General features: G+C 36.3%; 1 protein-coding gene across 1 annotated transcript in view; it reads right to left on the minus strand.

The window, feature by feature from the left end:
- Positions 1–13354, minus strand: part of LOC109418248 (uncharacterized) — a 755006-nt gene that overhangs the window by 534023 nt on the left and 207629 nt on the right. The gene's annotated exons all lie outside the window — the stretch shown is intronic.

The raw sequence follows: 13354 nt of genomic DNA on the forward strand, positions 1-13354 counted from the left end.
TAAAAAATCAAAAACCGAAAAAATGAGTAAATGCTTCCAGTTTCTCCTTAAGTTGAAAATTAAATTAAAATTAAATCAGAAATCCACGAATAAAAATAACTCATCCTAAAGTCTGATGGAGTTTTTCAGGGTTTTTCGTGTTTTGTGCCCAGCTTCTTATTTGAAGAGAGTTCTGTTTGACTGAAGTCGTCTTAAACAAATGACTAAAATAATTTGTTGGTAGCTTTTCAAATGCATGAGATGGGTTGAGGAGATTTCAAGGATGTTGCAGGGGATTTTCAGAAGTGTTCCAGGCTGTTTCAGGTTTTTTTTTGTGCTGGAAGCGTTTCAAAAAAAATGTTGCGTATGTAAGTGATGGCTACGAATGCATGGATTAGCTGTCAACATCATTGTTTTATTTACAGTCTAGTGCTCCTCGGTTCAGTGATCGTTGAATACCACTGGAGTCAAGGAAAATGAACAGAAACACAGGTAAACATTTATAATTAATATTCTACGGCGTGGATAACAAGTAGGTCTAGTATCTATTTTTAGAGAACCCTAGCTAGCTACTAGCGCTAGTAGTTTCGCCGTTGTCGAAACGGTAGAATCTGGAAAAATCCTTATCTCTATCGTGCCTCAACGTTGGGTCAACGGAAACGTTTTGATGTGGCCAGACAAAAATGTCGTAACGCTCATCAAAGACCGGTTACACTAGCTTACAGAATTTTTGAACTCGGTAAGCTGATGATCGTTTTTGGTGTAGAATCATACCCTGAGTTCGAAAACACGAAGGAAAAAAATTACAGTAGAGCGGATTTTTTTTCTACTTTCCATACAAGGTTGATGATTTGAAATCGATTTTTGTTCTATTTTCAAGCAAAATCTCTAACTTCACACATCTCATTCTTCGTAATCAATGCTCCGATTGAACTGATTTTTTACTGTAATTCGCCTACATATGATATGTCAAAAAACCGTTGAGAAAGAATTTTTTAAATGTTTTATTTTTATCGAAAAAAAAATACATTTCTTCATATATTTTTAGAAATTCTAATCGAATGGTATTATATTCAGCTTTTAATTTATGGAAAAAGATTTAAAATTTGTTGACGCAAAATATTTGAATTTAAGGAAATTCCTTATAACTCGATATTGAGCTAAAGCGCAAAAACTGTTCTGCTTAAAATTTTTCGAAGCACGATTTCGAAATCAGTGCAAAATTGTGCTTCTAAAATTCTGGTCGTTGACAGAAGTTCACGACTTTCGTTTTATTTTGTAAACTAGTGTTATCAGCCCCGTGCTCAAAATGGTACAAAATTCCCTGCAGACTTAAATGAAAGGCCTTCAGGGCATTCGCAGAAACGGAAGCTGAGGCGGCAGAAATGTCCGGTCACACTGAAAAATCCAAACCAAAGAAGCTGCGAAACAAATCCCGGAGCCAGTTTCAATGGCATGATTATTAGCGTGGTTCAAAAAATCGTTTTTGCTCCACACTGCTTATTCGATTCCTAACCAGATTACATGCCTTCTCACAAAATTTGAGCTCATTTGGTTGAAAATTGAGACTGCACAAGCCCGTCAAAGTTTGTATTCGAATTACTATGGGAAAACGATGTTTTTCATTTAATCAACCGAAGCATTTCCCCAAGTGCCCTAGTGGGTTAGTCGACCCTTGGTAATCGTAGGCACCTCTATCAGCTACAACTTTGCCGAAGACCGCATTCAAATCGGACGCCTCATTAATTAGTTACCGATTTTTATCCAGAATCGAAATCTTTGCTCATGATGGTTAAACAATTCGGTGGGCATCACTGCATTCTGCTGTGGAACATAGTAGCCATGATTTCAGAGTGCTATCTTTGGCGCCATATGCAGCAATGTTGCCTGCTGGGAAGCTGGAGGATCATAGCTAAAGTTTGCCCAGTTGGATACAAATCGATAACTAATTAATGAGGCGTCCGATTTGAATGCGGTCTTCGGCAAAGTTGTAGCTGATAGAGGGTTGTAGGTCATTTCCCAGAATCCCATTCCCCAGAATGCCGTTCCCCAGAATGCCATTCCCCAGAATCCCATTCCCCAGAATGGGACATTTCCCAGAAAGCCATTCCCCAGAATAGGACATTCCCCAGAATCGATTCTATTTATATTTTCAAATTGGATTCGGGACAAAATTTGAGTAACTCTGATACGGTAGGTTGAGCAGTACTAAGCTTGTAGTTGCACTAGTGTTTGGCTACATATACCATCACTTAACTGATCGGTGGCTTGTAATAGTAGCTGCTGACTTCATCTGAGATTATCCCTTCTTTTTGAAATTGGCTGTTCTTTCTAGTTGATTTGTTGGAGAGCTCTTTGGCGGCCAAACTGCTCAACTTTATATAAGAGATTGTTCCTTCTTATCATCAAAGGCTGTTCTTTCTAGTTGCACTATTATAATACATGGTTAGAAAGAAAAAGATGACTGACTCTAGCTTTTTTTTTCGTACTCGGCGACACACTGTGCATGATACACTACCGCCATCTGTTGAGCGAGAAATGCAAAAAACATTATTTTTTGCTGGATTCAGGTTAGTGAGTATCATTTTGACGCTAACTCAAATCACACTACCGTCTTACCCCACTGGTTCGACACGTTTTAATACGACACTTTTTAATTCGTACCCCGCTTATTCGACAAATGTCAAATTAAAAAGAATTCAAATGTCATAGCGATGTACACTGTTAATGCAAAACAGTTTGATATTGTGCTAATACTCGCACTCACAGCAGCTTCTCTTGCAGCCGATAATTTCAGAAGTTCTGAGTTGGTGATATTCGACACCCAAACCGCCCAGCCAGCACACGATCGCATATGATGTTGAATAGGATGCAAAAGTGGAGGCGATATGCGTACTCTTTACACGCAGGTAAATGGAAGCATGTACGCATATGGCCTCCACTTTAGCATCCTATTCTACATCATATGCGACTTCGTGTTGGCTGGGCGCCTGGAGACCAACCGGAATGAACTGAGGATGGATACAATCGTAGAAAGAACTAGAACTTTTCTTTCGTACCACCGCAATATCTGTTGAAATTATGTTTCATAACAAATCCGGAAATCAAAACAAAACAAAAATAGAGTTGTCAAATTTCAATGAGCAAGATGGTGTAGGGTGACCAGTTTGTCGAATTAAAAGCTTATCCCACTTATTCGACAACAGTCGGTGTTGTATTAGCGGGGTAATACGGTAAAACAGGTCAACACGAAATTGCGTCGAGTAAACCCTATTCTCCTTTTTTTTTGTAAATGTCTTAAGGTGAATATATAACGAAACCACAGTAGTTTGGCGAATATACAGTTAAATTTTCTATCTATATGTTTTGGTTTTTCTAAAAATTCGCTGTTTTGTCTCCAATAGGTCCAAACAACATATTTGCAGTCTAGTGTCCTTTGTCCTAATGAGTTACCATCTTTCCTTTTTATATTTCATAACACTGGTATATAATTAAACTTCATGCAAAAATGTGGAACTCTACAAGTTAACGTACTGCTGAAACAGTCATTCCGAGGTGCGTCCAATAGAATGGCCGACTTTTTTCATCTGAAATTTGCCTTTTTTAATCAACAGGCTATTCTTTTGGGATATTTTGGAATTGAGATTTTCTTTTATTGAATGTTATTCAAAATTGAATGATAAAATGACTGTCATTAGTTACCACTATTATAGAAATACAACCTTCTTTAAGTAAGGTTGCCGCATTTTTGATTTTAACTCAATATTCATTACATGAATTTTGAGATACTCTAAAGAAGGTATCATTATATGAAAACCATTTCCATTTGAAAGTTATCTCATTCTACGATTTTTTATTTTCCTTGATGGAAGGGTGATTGACACCACGCTAAAGTGTTCTGGTCTTCCGCTGGAGTTCGGCTAAATCACCTTGAGCTTTAAAAACAAACAATTCACCAGAATTCCCATGGAACTTTTGATTCACATATTTTTCTGGGGAATGTCCCATTCTGGGGAATAATTTTCTGGGGAATGTCCCATTCTGGGGAATGGATTTCTAGGGATTGGGTCATTCTGGGGAATTCCATTCTGGGGAATGTCGTTCTGGGGAATGGGTTTCTGGGGAATGACATACAATCCTGATAGAGTAGTCTAGTATTACCAAGGGTCGACTAATTCAATAGGGCACTTGTGGAAATGCTACGATCGATTGAATGAAAAACATCGTTTTACCATAGTAATTCCCATACAAACTTTGACGGGCTTGTGCTGTCCCAGTTTTCAACCAAATGAGCTCAAATTTTGTGAGAAGGCATATAATCTGGTTAGGAATCGAATAAGCGGTGTGGAGCAAAAATGATTTTTTGAACCACGCTTTGATTATCAACCCTGGTAATAAACTGACAATCATTTAAGGATTAAATCAAATACACCAATAACTACTTTCAGCAGAGCCATCCATATCATCGGAAAATCATCTAATTGTGGTAATAAGCACCATTCCTTTCGAATGTTATTTTAAATCTACAATCCATTTTTGTGAATTATTATGATCCGCACAACTTTTTCACTGATGGTTTGTTATTACCATAAACACTGAACAAAAGAGACCTAGTGCATAACTTTCAATATTGCAGTTAAGCTGGATAAATGGATATAGAGAAGTTGGATAATCTTCTATAGAGTATCATATTCAGCATACGATAATAGGCTGAACAAAACATACTTTGTGAACTCGACAAGCTACTTTTTAACTAGATATTCAGCTTCCGTCTCTTTCAGATATTGGCACCATTAACCAACCATTGTTTAGCTTTGACGCTCACTGTTCAGCTACCATTGTTACTTGGGCCTCTGGAATGCCACTGAAATCCCCTGAAAAACCACGCCCATTAAACCTCCGAGACTCCCTGGAACATCAGTGGGACCTAAAACTAAAACTCCCTGAAGCCTCATGACACTCTGAGACGCTCTGAAACACATTTGAACGTCTTTGAAAGCTCCTGGAACTCTCTTGAAAACCCCTGAATCACTCCTGGGACCCTCTTGACTCTCTTAAACGCCCCTGGAATGTCTTCAAACACCCCTGAGAACCCTTTTAACCCTTTCAACCCCTCTGGAACTCCTTTGTAACCCTACGAAAATCCCTGGTACGTTCCTGAAACCCTCTGGAACGTACCTCAAACCTCTTGAAATATATGATAATGTGGCAGTCATCTTAACAGTCTTATACGAAAAACCACTTTTTTCTGAGCTACTATGATTTCTTTTTCAGATTTTTGAACTTTATTTTGGTACTTGAAATCAATTTCGAAGAGATTTGTCGCTCCCATACAAACTTCAAACTGATTTTTAAATATTTTCCCGGTCCCGGTGTATTTCGGCTCAGTTTGGCATCCAAATTCAGAATATGGAATCATCTCACATATTTCCTAGAAACCGCTACATCATTTCCATTGAAAATTTTCGAAGCGATTTTTCGGTTTCCTTCAATTTTTCTAAAGAAAATCCTCCAGGTACTCTGTTGGAGGATTTTCTCTGGGATCTCTTTTTGTGTTTTTAATAAATCATCTTGGAGTTCCACCAAGCGTTTTCCAAGAAGTTGCCACTGCACTGGTATTCATTCAGAATTTGTTTTGAAGAAATTTCTAATGAGATTTTTTTAAGGGATTTATTCAGAAATATCTCTAGAGTCTCTCACAGTATTATTAAGATTTGTTCTAGAGTTTTTCCCCAGATTTTTTGTCATAAAATTCACTTTTTAGAGTCCTGCCGAAGTTCCACCAAGAGTTCCTCAAGGGATTCCTTGAGAAATTCCTGTTAGAAATATCTACTGAGATTCCTTCAAAGTTTCGCACATAGATTTTCAAGGCAGTTTTTCCAAAAATTGCACGAAAAATAGCTGGAAGAATTATAAAATTTCTTAAGGAATCTTCTTATGGTTTTCTGAAGGAATCCCTAAACAAATTCTTAGAAGAAATTTTTGGAAAATGTTCTGGATTGATTTCTGGACTAGAATCTTGGGAGCAATTTCTGAAGTAATCTCCGAAGAAACTTTTGGAGGAATCGGGAAATTCCAAAGGAATTGCTTATTAAATTGCTGGAGAAATTTCTTAAGAAATTTCTGGTGTAGGAGATTTTTGGTCTGGAGATATTTCTAACGAAAACACTTGAGGAGTACCTGATAGAATCCCTGGTGAAATTTATTAAGCGATCCCTGAAAAACTTCATGGAGATACCACAGGAGAAAGGCTTCGAAATATTTCTTGTATAATTTCTTTAGACAATGAGAGAAATCTGGCTGAAATGTTCGAACACCAATTTCCTGGAGGATTTCTTTAAGGAATCACTGAGGAAATCTCTGAAGAATATCAATTTTATTTACGAACACCTGTATGAACTGAAGAACCCTCTCCGGGTATTCCTAGAATTATTTCTTGAAAACTGCCAAAGAAAATAGCTGTGGAAAAAAACTCCTCAAGGATTACCGGTAAAATGTCAGAAAGAGTTCTTGATGAAGGGTCTGAATAAAGAAAAACTGGCTTGATAAAGTAGTCCTTGGAGGAATATGTGGAGGAACTATTGGAGAAAGCTCTGGAGGAACTTCTGGAAGAATCTCTTGAGAACTGTCTAGAGGAATTTCTGGAGAAATGCCAAGGAATTATTCGAGAGGGAATTTTAGAACAAATACCTGTGGAAATTTCTGAAATAATTCGTGATGGTATCCTAGGATATAGTTTGGAAAAACACCTGAAAGAACCTTTGGGAAAATTTCAGCAAGATTTTTTCATAGAATTCCTGGAACATCAATCTGAAGGAATTCCTGCAAGAATCTCTAAAGCAATCTGCGAAGGAACTCCTGTAGAGATTTATGAAGGAGCTCCTGTTGAAATTTCTAGATTTATTCCTGCAAGAAATTGTTGAAAAATCAGCGGGAACGTAATTTTTGTAAAGAAATCTTAAGAGGGATTCCAACAAGAATTTCCTTGAAGAATTCCTGGAGAATCCGTAAGAAAAATTGCTAGGGAGAATGTTAATGGAATCCCTGGAAGAATTTCTTCAGAAATAGCTAAAGCATGTACAAATGTCTGAAGCAATTTTTGAAGGGATATCCTAAAAATTCCTGAAATAATTTTTACAAGCATACCTGAGAAAAAAACATGAAGAATAAGATAGACTAGTTCCCAACATTTATTTTGAAAAATTTCTTGAGAAACTCCTGAAGAAATCTCAAGGAAAAACTATGGAGGAATTTCTGAAAGAATTCCTGGAGGAATTCTCGACAAGCTTACAAAGCAATACATGGACAGTAGGCTTGGGGGTGATTCAAATATGACGTCCATCATTTTCCAGGATTCTTAGACCCACCCCCTCCCCGTCTATCAAGCTTTTTTGTATACCTAATACATGAAGCGTCACACTTTCTCAGGCCCCCTCCTCCCTAAACGATGGACGTCATATTTGAATGATCCCTGGTCCATATTTCTTAAAATGTTCTTCGATTCTCAAAATCTCCCTTATATTTTGTTCATCATTCTGAAATGAGGCATTGGTAAACCTGTCAGCCGAATCCATTGAAATGAGTGATGCATCAATCAGTTTTGAATTTTTCGAGTACATTGGAATTTCACATAATTATGACTATTGTTTTTCTGAAAGTAATTCTTTAAACACGAACTAAAAAATCTACTTCAATACATGTTACAATTAAATTTGTTATCCGAAGAATCTGAACAGTTGAATCTTATATTATTTTGGTTCTAGAACATCACAAATTCACAAATAATTTAATGAATCAAGTAACCTTATGTTTTCTATCGATATCTCATAAAAATATAATTTTACTTATACAGCCATTCCATAGAAAATCGATTTAGTGCAACTCCGATTGTAGTGAAACTTTGTGGGTTCATAGTTATTCGAAAATAGGGTGACCAATTTTCAGATAGGGTGGTCCCAAAAATCTAAATTTTTAAAAACTATTTTTTTTCATAAAATCATAACTTTTGAACCAGTTCACAGTGGTTCCAGCCCTATATGAGGGCGGCCATAAATATGATTTTCTCGAGTTTTATGATGAAACCGCTAAATTTGATACATACATACACATCATCACCAGGGCGTTCATTGTTCCCACCTGGATAAAATATTACTATTCATTGCATGGTTAATACTATTAACATATGATAGGTTTCAATGGTCACAATAAAACACGTAGTTTATATATTGTAACCCATTGTAACATTTTGCAATAGAAATCAAGCCCATTTGCATTCCAAATGCGTTTTTGTATTGTTTACTAAAAATGGGCTCAATCAAGTTTTTTACCTTACGGAACCGAAATTCATTATTTTGCAGTTTTGGTTACCAACTGATATGGATATACTAAAATTAGTTTAGGCTGTCAACGGTAGTCATGCCCGTGTAGCTGCCGGCTTAGAATAGCACTACGGACCACCTGTTCCGGGGGTAAAAGTCCACCAAACAGGTAACCCCAATCCAAGGTGTCAGGCGACCCGTGCTGAGGGATGAATGGTTGAGGGGGTTTAAAAGATGCTCGATCTTTAACGGAGCCCGTAGCGTGGGTAGATCGCCTTTTTGGGTTGCGTTGCGGTGATAGATCTACCAAACCGAAATCTAGTGTCGTCCTATTTTTCAATTTTGGAATATGTGTTCTGGTAATTCAAGAAATAATAGTATTTAGTCCTTACTACTGGTGTTTTGGTGACTTCCAGTTTTTGAATAAAACTGAGTTTACCAACTTTACTTTGCATATAGTTAAAAACCTCACCATCTGAGGCTAAACTCAATGCAAAGGAAATCAAATTGAGTTAGGGATCCATGTATGTACTAACTCTTCGAAGACTGGAAAGTGCTAGTACGCAAGGAACATTCTAGAATCCTTATTACTGAACACATGTTCCATTATTGGAATGATATTGCTGCTAATGTTAAAACCCGGGTCCTAAACTTCCTACTGGGGAGAATTTAGCAGTAAAACAAGGGTGATGCTAGGTTTTCGATGCATGGCCAATATCAGTATTCTTGTTTTGTTTTCTAAGAAAATAAAACAAAAACTGTATCAAAATCGATACTTTATTGCCCCTCAATGGCAATTGAGTAATGCGACATGCACTACACTAAGGATACGGGTAATGACACAATAGATCTAAAAACTGGTCGCAGTGACAAACCCGAACAGGAATAAAAAAAAACGGTAGTCAAAACTGCTCAGGATCAGTGAAACACACATAATGTAATAATAAAGAGGGTAAAAGTTGGGAAAAAATGCTCCCTGCAATGTAATGCGGGAGTTATTTATTAGTTTTTGAGTAAATTGAAGGTACTACACTCAAGTGACTACCACCAATCTGGTCGCAAACGGTCGCAGCAAAATTCGCCAGTTAATCATTGTTGAGGATTATAGGGAAGTTTTATGGAAGAACGTCTGAAGGGGTCGGAAGGGGAAACATTTTTTCTCGGCTTGTTGAAAATTTTCAGTTTTTTATACGCTGTGGAAAAAGCATCTAATTCAGTCCCACTTATTCGAATACAATGATTAAGACCCAAGTAACACAGAAAACATCTTCAAAAATATAAATTTCAAAATATGTTTCATAAGCGTTATATATGCGTTTCACAAAACATCTTTAGTTCTTATCATGCTCCAATTATGTTGACTAATTACAAGCATAAAAAATAAATTGTTTTCCTTTCATCGGTATTATTATGTTTAAAATGCACTGATTATACAATTAAATAACAATAATACAGCATCAAAACACGAGGTAATCGTGAAGGCAATCAGTGTTTACTTTCTAGCGACGCACTACTTACTTTTTATTTTTGATTTTTGTTTTCAAGTATTTTTGAAAATGAGATTATTAATCAATCATCTCACAAATGACGCAGTTCGACATGATATTGATCCCATAAGTATATAAAGTTTCACAATAAATATCAATTTCAGATAGCATCCACATCCATTACATCGGATGCGCTAAACATCACGCTTCACCCGCAAGGCCAAAACGGTAGACCGAACCTAACCCGTGATGCTCAAGTATAAATCCTCAGAACTCCGTGATCTGAAAACTATAGCGTACCTTCTTGTTGCAATCTGCATCATACAATGAATTCCTCAGCTTCCTGGTGAGACTCTTGCACTTTACAACTGTTAGCTCTGATAACAGCTGTAAGCTGTGCAAAATATACCGCCAGCGGATGTGAACTGCACTGGGACACTGTCTTCACTATTATCTGCCATCACATGGATTTCATGAAACACTCCCGGAATCCGGTTTATAGAGGATTGTTTCGGCCGCACAGACCGGGAAAATTGCCGATAATCACGTAATGTACTTATGAATCCCGAGGGTCATAAACAAAACAAAAACAAATGACAATAATAATTTGACATTTGGCAGAGTTTGCCTTACTAGAGAATTAGTTATAATATAGTTATTTTAGTGTTTGAATTATTACCATAAAACAAACAAAAAACATTTGATGTGCGTATGTTGAAAATATGCTACCAAGACGTGTTATAAACGTAATTTGAAATCTCTCAACAATTGATTGTTGGATTTTCTGTTAGGAATTACCATGCAGTTTACAGTGCCGGTAATACATATGAATACAAGTCATTACTTAAATGAAAATCTGAAACAAATTATCATTACTATTTCCCTTGATTTGCCGAATGTTCTTGAAAAGAAAATAGTTATTGCTATTTTATTAATATTCTAATATTCTTATCTCTTTTTGGCATGGACATTATGATAATTCAAGTCGGAGGTACAATTGATTTTTTTAAGTTGTTTCAATAAATTTGAACTGCACTGTGAGCTCTAGCAAGCTGCCATATTGCTTTTTCACGTGGTTTTGAAATATGTCTTGATTAGGCATTATTATTCAGTAGAGTCATGTTACATTTTAAATTCGGCTGAGAGGCGCTTGATTTATGGAGACGTAAAAAGAAATGTTCCACCATAAAACTTAAAGCGCAGGTAAAATATCACTACCTCCACTGACTGAAAGCTGTTTCAGAATTTCTTATCTGAATAGTTTAAAAAATTTAACGTTTATCCATCACATAGACATCATTTTCGAACCGGCCATCTGTATATTTTTTTAGCACAGTTTGACAAATTGAATTTGTTTTTTTGTGTTTTCTGCCAGTTCATCTGCTTCGCATTGATTTATTTTTTAGTTTGTTATACAAATATTTTCTGCAAGTTATATCGTTGTCATATATCTGAATATGAGCATATATATAATATGAAGTATAAATGTCGTCTGAAAGTTAAATTGCTTACAAGCAGCTTAATTCCAACCAAAAATTGGGATTGCATAATTTAAGCTTTTTGCAAGTTTTATGTGTTGGCAAACAACTAAATTACAACTAATAATGTACCGCGGACGATATTATTAGTACTATTTATGTATTAGAATACATCTTATATAACTTGTAAGATGTTTTATAAGCCGCCATTTTTTGCGCTGTTTTGAGTTTATAAGTGCTTGGTTTAATGTCGATATAACAAGAAAAATACTACTGAATAAGTATTATAAGAGAATTTATAACAATTATGCAACAAGTTGTGTTACTTGGGGATTGGCATCTAAATTTGTGATAAACATCGAAGAGTCGAACACAATTGACCAAATACATGTTGAATGGATGAGATTTTTCAATAGAGTGATGAATGTATAGGACTGAAATTAGAAAAAAATCAAATAAAATATCTACTCAAAAAAATCTACTTTCAAAAGATCTGCAGAAAATTTTCGGCATACATTTGATAAAAGTAATGATTGACCCTAGTTATTAAAGCATTAAACTTCATGTTATCGCAATGATATCACAGTTACATTGAGGTAAAATTTTCGGATTAATGACCTTTGGCGACCTAATTGACCTAAGTGCCCTAATTTTTTTGAAAATATAAGGCCAAATTTTCCCACGCCACGACATTTTTTTTTTTTTCAAATTTGATTATACATATTTTGAATCCTTATAAATGTGTGGATACCAAAAAGACCAGAAATCCCTCAAAAAAGCAGTACAAGGCATAGTTTTGCGAGAATTTAAAATTTTAGGCAATTTTAGAGCAGCTAGTACAGTCAACAGTCAACATATTTTTTGCATAGAAACACAATTTAGCCCATTCACCGCATTTTTCCTGAAAACTAGAATTCAATAGCTTTAAAAAAAAGAAAATTAGTTTTTAAAAACTTTGATATTTTGAACCACCTTATCTTAAAATTGGTCACCCTAATGACAAAATAAAATAATACGGGTCTAATTATTTTCGAAGAGCTACGAACCCACAACAACCGGAGATTTTGTACGGAATGGCTGTATTACTAGAAAAACTGAAACGGATTGTCTTGTGGAAGACAAAAATTTAAAGCATTAGAAAATAATAATTTTATCAGACCCTTATACAGAATTTTGCATAAAAAATCATCATACTTATCTAGACAATCTGTTGAAAACAACGAAGAGCTGCTTCGATACTACCACTGCCCCACTGGATTTTGTTAATTAGTTTTGCTAGAATAGGAATTGGTACTAAAGGCAAGATACCCTTTCACTAATTATATAAGCACTTATCTTACATTTCGCATAATAGGAGCTCCAACTAGTCTTTACTGAATATGACCACCTAAATCCATCGCAAGAGTAAAGAAAAACTCTTTATCACATTTTCGACCTCACCGGTATTCACTATCCCAATCTCATCCATAGACCAAAAAACACTGCTCCCTCTTTCCGGCTACAAATCCATAAAATGTATGATCAAGCAAGCTAGAGCACCATCCAGCTAGTCCTCCGCAACATTATTCCACCAGCATCTAAATTTTCGCATACCTAATGATCTGATAAGAACGCTCATTACCCGTTCGGATCTTCCACCTGACCGACCGAAACCGGTCGCCAAATTTACCGAGAAACCCAGTGAACCAAAAACCCTCATAATCTATTCACTAAAACCACAGCCAACAAACCGCGAGAAAAACTATTACCCAGGCAAAACCTCCATTCACTACCTTCCTTCGGACTATCAGGTCATCCAGAGAACGGAAAGGGAACCGGCTGGCAGATTAGCCACCGGAATTAACCTTGCCCGCGCGGAGCGCGACCAGTGGAAGGAAAAAAAAAGAAATCATCCGCACTCGAAAATGAAACTAATTTTCCCGAGCTTACTCTTCAATATTTTTTTTTTCGTCGAAGGTCTCTCCGGTTATTTCAATGCTGCCACTGGCACTGCACGGTCATGCCAGAGGCCCAGAGGTGCGGATAACAACACAGTCCAGTTGGAAAACTTTCGCTATGCTTGTAATTGGTGGTTTGATTAGTATTTGGTAGT

This window comes from Aedes albopictus, chromosome 2 (genome assembly GCF_035046485.1).
Source record: "Aedes albopictus strain Foshan chromosome 2, AalbF5, whole genome shotgun sequence".
Lineage (NCBI taxonomy): Eukaryota > Metazoa > Arthropoda > Insecta > Diptera > Culicidae > Aedes > Aedes albopictus.